A 7,892-nucleotide genomic window follows, 5' to 3' on the forward strand; every position below is an offset into this window, starting at 1 on the left:
TCTCAAAAGGAACAGCATGAAATGCATGGAATGTGTTTTTTTTTTGTTTTGTTTTTTTTTGCACACAGACAGTAATTGAATCTCCGGGTCTATGCAGTTCTACTCCAACACCGAAGTCATTTGTATGATTCCTAAAGATAATATTAATTCTGTAGACTATACCGTACGTGATAGAATAATATGGTCCTCCTGCACACGTCTGTTAGCTTTTAGCTGTCGTGCTCCGAGCCGTCTGATGGACAGTCTGAGGATCTGAGAGCTCCTGGAACTGCTGAAATCTTTAAACCTTAAATTGAAATTAAAAATCTATTCCATACAATCTAGGCCTTTGAGCTATTTTTTTTATATTTAACTTGTATAATTGCATTTTATTGTATTAATCTAGTCTTTAGTTCACGCTTTACTACTGTTATTATAGCTTATAATTCTCTTATTACTTGTTTTTTTTTTGTATCTTCTTCAGTGCGTTGGTCTCAAATTGCCAAATGTTAAATTGCTGAACTGCATTTTGTCTTCTCTGTTGTTTTCACCTCTTATTTTCGGCTCGTCGGTCGTCTGTGAAGCACTTTGAACTGCGCGATGAAAGGTGCTGTGCAAACAGCGTTTGATTGATTGATGCACACACACAAGCACATGCAGAAAAAAAGACGGGGGTGGAACAACACACATAGTGAAAACAGAAAGTACCCCACATTGAGGCTGGATGTCCTTTATTCTCTCTCCCTGCTGGTGAGGTGTTAGTAAAGGGTCAGCGCCTCTCAGTCAGTCCGCTATCAGACACAAGTCATAACTGTCTCACCGCAACTTTTGATCAAATCTCCCCACTGCTCGCTCTGCCCATTCATGGGGAGCGACCTCTCCCGCGGCGTTTTGCCGATGAGAATCAATTATTCTGTCAGCCAGCTTCTTCGATGGTGCGACTGACCGCATGTTCACACCAGTAATCCCATTGAAAACAATGCAGTGTGCGCTCACTGCTGATCCCACTTTTGAGTTTGTTTTTTTTAGTGTTGGCAAACGTTAGCATGCAAAAACTAAGATGGTGAAACGATTGTCATCGGGCTCATGTTAGCGTTTAGCTCAGCGCGCCGCTGTGCATGTGTGTGGCATCACCGAGCTGCTAGCGTGGCTGATAATGGCTGAAAATCGAGTGACAGTTGCCGCCTCGCATGTGTTTCCCAACAGCGCAGCGCTGTTAGCTTGTTTTCAATACGGATTGCTCAGCCAGTGTTGGATGTAAATTGTTGCCTTGCAAAGTTTATAATTACACTCGGAATGAATAGCTTCTAAATGTTATGATTACACATTAGGAGAGCTAACGGCTGCAGAATGTATACAAATGAGACAGGTTTGGCAGACACACACAATAACCTACAAAAAAAAAAGAAAAGAAACCTGAAGTGAAGTTGAATTTGTGATTTTACAAAACACTGCAGGACCGTGCTGTCCTCTTGGTTCTATTTTCACTCGTCTCCTCTGCCAGTGTTGGGCCTTTTTTTGCACAAGTGTAAGTGGTTAAATTGCCTCCGTTTCGATGAGGAGCCGGGGTGTTCACTGCTGACAGGTGAGCTGGGCGTCTCGGCTTAGTGGGGGTGTTGCTTTGCCAGGAGCTGCAGTGTTGTACCTGACTGCTGGAACACACCGAAAAACAGACAGGTGGGCTGTCATCGTACCGGCTTCCACAATGCTGAGGGGTTTTTTTGTCGGTCACGAGTGGAAACATAGCGCCCGAGAAACGCACGAGAGGGCCGAATCAAAAGGTGTCGGTACTCTGTTCTGTGGACAGGTACTAGTTAAACATGTATTTATGTAGTTAAACATGTATTTATGTAACCGAGGAAAGCTTTTATTTACCGCCACCCCCAGCCCGAGTTCAGGAGAGCGAGAGCACGCGGGTCAAATGGGTCGAAGCGACCCGCGGAGGATCGATGACCCGAGGAGATGAAGCGAGATGCGGAGGGGAAAGCAGGACATTCAAGGCACGGGAGGATTGAAGAAGCGGGTCGATACGCAGGAACGATGGAAAGGCTGTGGGAGTGTGAGGGGGGGGGGGGGGGGGGGGGGGGGGGCTGCAGGAGTTATACTGCAAAAGCAGGACAGAGAATAAAGTAGAGCTCGGACTGAGGAAAGATGTTGAGTTGAGTTTCTTTCGAAGAGAAACAAAGAATTAAAAACATGTCTCTGTCTTTTTTTTCTCCTGCTCCACACTGATCTGCAGCAGCAGAAGTAACCGTTCAGAGGGACGGAGCCCCTTGTCACCCGGAGCAGGGGATGGTTACGGCTTATTGATAACATTGTGGCGGCTTTTTGCCCCGTGGCATTGCCTTGTTGAAATAATCCCCCGCACATCCACCCACCGGAGGCTCTCCGTGAGAGATACAGACATCTCTTCGGGGTCAGGATATGATTGCATTGGGTGGTGGTGGTGGTGGTGGTGGTGGTGGGGGGGGGGGCTCTCTCGTGAGGTCTCAGCCGAGCTGGAAAAACCCGAGTGGCAGCGATCCAGCATCGCACTGCACCGAAAGCTGTTGTACATAGTCAACATCTGCTTCAGGGGAACCGGCATGCACGCTGCTGTGAAGACCCGCTGCTTTATGACTGGAATATTTTTTTATTATCTGACTCTTCTCTCCATACCAGCGCTGCCAAAGTACGACGAGCCGATATCACGCGCCTTGAGACGCCTTGAGCTCGTCTTTGTGAAATACGGTCATGCAGTGAAGCCACCTTTCTACTTTCAGCCCTCACACATATGTGTGTATGTATGTGTGTGTGTGTGTGTGTGTGTGTGTGTGTGTGTGTGTGTGTGTGTGTGTGTCTGCAAAGAAGCCACGGCGTATACTGGAAATTGAGATGTACAGTACAGACTTTGTGTCTTCTGTTCATGCCTGGAGCTCCTGCCAAGAAACAGATGGTGAATGTAAAGTGCTTTTTATTATAAACACTTGTGGATCATTTGTTAATTTTCAGATTCAGTCACATTTTTGTTCAGAGGTTGCCTTACTGTGTGGTTTATCAATAACAGCAAAAGCACTGATATTCTATACAGAGCCGCAGCATCGGGGGTGTTTGCTGTAATTTAAAAAGAGCTTTTTTATCTCGTTTTTTTTTTTTTGTTGAATGTGGAAAATGCGGTGCCTTGTTTTCCTTTTTTATTAGAGATGTTTTTAACTGTGATATTCTGGAAAATCATCCCACTCTCAACATCCACAGTACACTCATAGAGTCCTACACTCTTTTCCCTTCTATTGTAATCCTCTGCCTTTATTCAGCTCCAAGGCTCCTCTATTGTCGACACATCGCCGAGAACATTTATATTATCCGCAGCCGATGAAGTACCAAGGCACTGAATTCTGCTCAAATACGCCGTTTAAGAATGAGTCAGGAGGGAAAACACCTTACCTACACTATAGAAACGGTGTTCATTCAGGACCGGAGGTGTTGCTGGAATACTTTGCGATCACCTTCGGGTGCCATTCAGAACACAAAGGACGCTCACCGGTAAGGGCTTATAGGAGTCGAGTTTAAGGATGTGTGGTTTGTAACAAGAACAAACACAAAGGTTCCAAAACATATATAGAAGAATCCATGTAAGCAGACGTACGTGAACATTAAATGGGTTATTAACAGAAGTACAGATGAATGTGTGCGTTCTGCTTACTAGTGCACATGTGCGTCTCTTCTCTAATCAACAGATGTACAATGAAGTTGTATTAATCTCGCTTCACACGAGGCAGAAATGACTCTGGCCGCTCCTTTTGAGTTGCAATGCAGACGGACTTTCCATTGAGATACCTTAATGAGACTGAAAGGTTCTAGATGTCTACAGGTGAATGGAAGCAGTATCCCAGTATAAAAAGAAGCACATTGGACTGTTGAGATAATATTTCGTAATAGAGTCTGTAATGGCGAAACTAATTTCCCTCATTACATATTTATACCGGATGGTTTCCTAGACATTCATCTGTCAGAAAAGCTGTAAAAGGTCTTATTTATTTAAGTTACAGGATAGCCAGAAGGTTCATCAGGTTATCTTAATGCAGTGGTTCTTGCTCATATTCACGTGATGACATCCGTTATTTCTGCCTGTTGGGGAATTCATCCCGCTCTCATTCCAGTGCAGGAGAAACGCAGCCTGTTGAAAGGATATATATCCTATTGTTTATTGTTATATATGTGCATGTGAGGCCCATTCCTTCTGTCCCCTCCATAAACATAAACAAGAATCAGCAGCAGGATTATTCTTTTGGCTTGTTGGAGAAATAGAGGTAGGGTTATGATAGAAAGTAATTTGGCCAAATAATGCAGCACGAATGCATTGCAAAACATTGCCCTACTGCTATTGATGTAAAGGTAAAGAGATATGTATATTCGTTTGTATTCATTTTATAGTCTTTCTTTTTGTACGGCTCGAAAAATTGGAGATAAACTTTTTTAGACACGGGGAATTAAGAGAGACAAACACTTTCACTAAATCCAATTCCTCCGACTAAAGCCTGCCCCGCTTTACACAAAGTCAAGTTAAATTAAAATGGATGTTATCATCCAGGTTGTGATTAGCTTCTGTTGGCACGGTGTTTGCACTTTCTACGTGCATCAATGTGAGATTAAACCCAGATTTATGTTACTGTATGTGTCGTTTTTTTTAAAATCACAAACCTCATTATACTCGACTTCAGTCGGACATTCTGTAGATTGTCCAGTAAAATAAGATAAAAAAAAAAAAAACACTCACAGAGCTAGTTTGTTTTTTTTTCAAGTGAAACAAATGGCGAAAACAAACCAGTCGGCGAGATTACAAATATGAAGTTATGATGCGTTGATAACCAAGGACACAGTTAATAGTGCAGGTTTGAACGTAACGACAGATTTCTTGATGCATGAATAAGTGTGGAGTCTTGAATGAGTCTTGAGTGTGACATTGACCTGCGTACTTCATCTTTCTGCTGGCTTCCTCTCACCCCCGTCAGCCTGTAAGAAAAGCGCCTTTCTCCTTCCTCCTCCTCCTTCCTCCTCCATCTTGTTTGCCGGTTAAGGGCCACAGCCAAAGATTCTCGGTCGATCCAGGCCTGCCTGCTCAGTGGCGCCGCGGCGTGCTTTTGATGTAAGCACTTCTTCATGGGGGTATTATATTTGATTGATGTGGAAACGTCTTGACGGTACATTCTGTTCACAGATATTTATTTGTGAGTCAATGATGCACGCTCGGGGGGGGGGGGGGGGGGGGGGGGAGCTGCGGCGCTGCTCAACAGCCCCTCAGCCTGCCGAGCCGGTGATGACTTCTGCTTTATGCTGCGGCCCAAAAACTCCTACATCTGCACTTTTTTTTTTTTTTTGTCCTGGCTCGTGCGCTTATCGCTCTCTAACTGCCCATCAGTCACGGTCGTGAAATTAGAAGGAAATAAACATTCACGCCACGATCACGTAGCCATCAGCTTTGATCAGCCACGAGTTTATTCATTCTGAGAGAAAACCACGCAATGATGCGACCTGTGACTGAGTTACTCAGGGTCCTTGTTTCCCCACTGAGGTGACGACAGCTCTGCGAATAAAAGTTCTTCTTATTGGGAAGTCCCTCAAGAAATGTTGCTCTGTTATAGCCGTGACTTATTAATTCAAACGGATTTAATTAAATAACTCGCTGACAAAATTAGCTTATCGGTCAATCAGAATAATACGTCACGACATATATAAGATAAATATATCCGCTCAGTTCACCTGTAGTTCAATTGCTGTTATTTAGTTTGACAGGCGGAACAATGGACCATTAGAAATAACTGTGCTGGTGTGATGTGAGGTTCAAACCGTTTAACATACGGAAAAGATCTTACCGCGGCCGGTCGCTTGATTGAAGACCTAATCGACGAGGTTGTTAAATGGGGGCGTACGATTCGCAAACTGACAAGATCCGTGAGGTTGATGTGAAGGAGACGCCAACGTGGACGCGACGCCTGGGTCGTCTTCGCACCCACCTGCTTTAACCTTTTATGTAAACAGTGGAGCTTCCCTGGTGCTCCTTCGTTCATCTGAAATGCAGGTCAGGAATGTTCTGACCTTGGTGCACATATACAGAGTAACACACACACACACACACACACACACACACACACACACATACAAGCTGACACACATAGTGGATGCACATACATATTCACGCGGTGACACTCACTCTGCCTCTCCATCGCTCTCCCTCATCAACAAACACACACACACACACACACACTCACACACAGCCGTACACAATGGGCCACCCTCGTCCGTCTGAATTAGGACTAATAAGCAGGTGAATTGTCTGTGAGGGTGAGCCATTTGCACTGACCTTGGCTTACTGTGATTTGCAGTGAGGGGTCCGGCCGCTCAGGCAACAAGGAATAAGTGGACTGTGTGTGAACAAATCAACACAAGAAAAAAAATAAATAAAAATAAATCACGCTCAACATTTCGAGGTAAACCGGCTGCATACATTTTCATCTCAATGAGGCGAAACTCCGCTTTGCTCCCCGCCATATTGCCTTTAAGCTTACGCCGCCCCCATGTGTCTGTGACAACGTGTTGGACAGAGACATATTTGCTAATTAATACATTAATTAGCTGCACTAATGGAGTCATTGGCATCGCTGGGTGCGTTGAAGACATCGCGGTTAAACAGCCCGAACGGCAGACGGCTCGAGCGTTTCGGTGAGGAGCGGGGGAAAAAAAATCAGCTAATGCAAGCTGAAACACCAAGATGTCCTTGAAACGGTTTTATTGCAAATAAGAGATGAGCGAGGCGATCGCTTCCTGTTTGTAATAAAGGGTTGATTAGTCTCATCTCCATTACTTTATGCAGTTATACAGTGATTCATGACAGAGTGTTCGCAGCACTACTCGGCGACGCTCTTCTTATCTCTAGCGGTAGTCGTGAGGATCTGTGATACTATGGACTGTGACTACATATAGTCTGTAATTACGATGAGCACCACACTGGCGTATTATCACCTTTCAGTAAACGGTTGCCTCTTTTATGCGGCCGGTAGAACGCGGAGATAATTGTGTCACCTGGCAAATGTAATTCTAAGTCCTGCTTTTGTTTTCCTCACCGACTCCTGAGGGAAATATATGTCTCTTCAACGACCGATGTTCACCAGCTGGTCGTTAACTGTGTCTGTTATTTGGTGCTGGGCAGGTAGCGGCTCTTTAGTGCTTCCTCTGCTGAAAACCCATCCTCACTCATGCATTGGTTATTATACTTTTATCTTTTGTATTTGTTTGTTTTGCTTTGTCTCATCTCTATTCCTGTTTCTGTCTCTTCCTACGTGTTGAATGTCACTACCCATGTTTTGTGTGCTGCCCTTTACACTAATTACAAAAAGAAACAGTACAGTTGCAGGCTGGGAAAACAAATCACGTCTTTCTTGAATGAATATTGATTATAGTACCCATTATATTCTACCTCCAAATGTTTATCAGCCACAGTCTGAGGACGACGGCCATGGAATTCAAGAAACTCCATATTTTGTTGTTGTAGGACTTATTGTCCTCTGGGGTAGAGATTGTTTTAACTCCGATAAGGGAGGAGGACAAGAGAAGCTTTAAAAAAAATGAAGAAAGAAAATAATTGCACCAACCCTTATCGTGTTTGGACCCCTAAAAGAAAATCAATCAGGGAGAATGGTGAGGCAGAGAGGAGTCCGTCAGCTTGGCTGTATGTACGTATGTAAGTGTGTGTAAAACAAGATGAATTGCCGAGTAGTTTAGACTCACCCAGTTATCAGTAGAATACACCTTTGCTATGAAAAACATGGAAGGTCAACTGATAAAGGGTTTAAGACGGGTGGACTAACTTTCCTTCATTCATCGATCTTGTTAGATAAGCAGGAAGTCCCAATCAAGCATTGTTTCGTTTTGCCACA

This window comes from Cebidichthys violaceus, unplaced genomic scaffold, assembly GCF_023349555.1.
Source record: "Cebidichthys violaceus isolate CVI_PGR_0920_01 unplaced genomic scaffold, fCebVio1.0.p SCAF_12, whole genome shotgun sequence".
NCBI classification, from domain to species: domain Eukaryota; kingdom Metazoa; phylum Chordata; class Actinopteri; order Perciformes; family Stichaeidae; genus Cebidichthys; species Cebidichthys violaceus.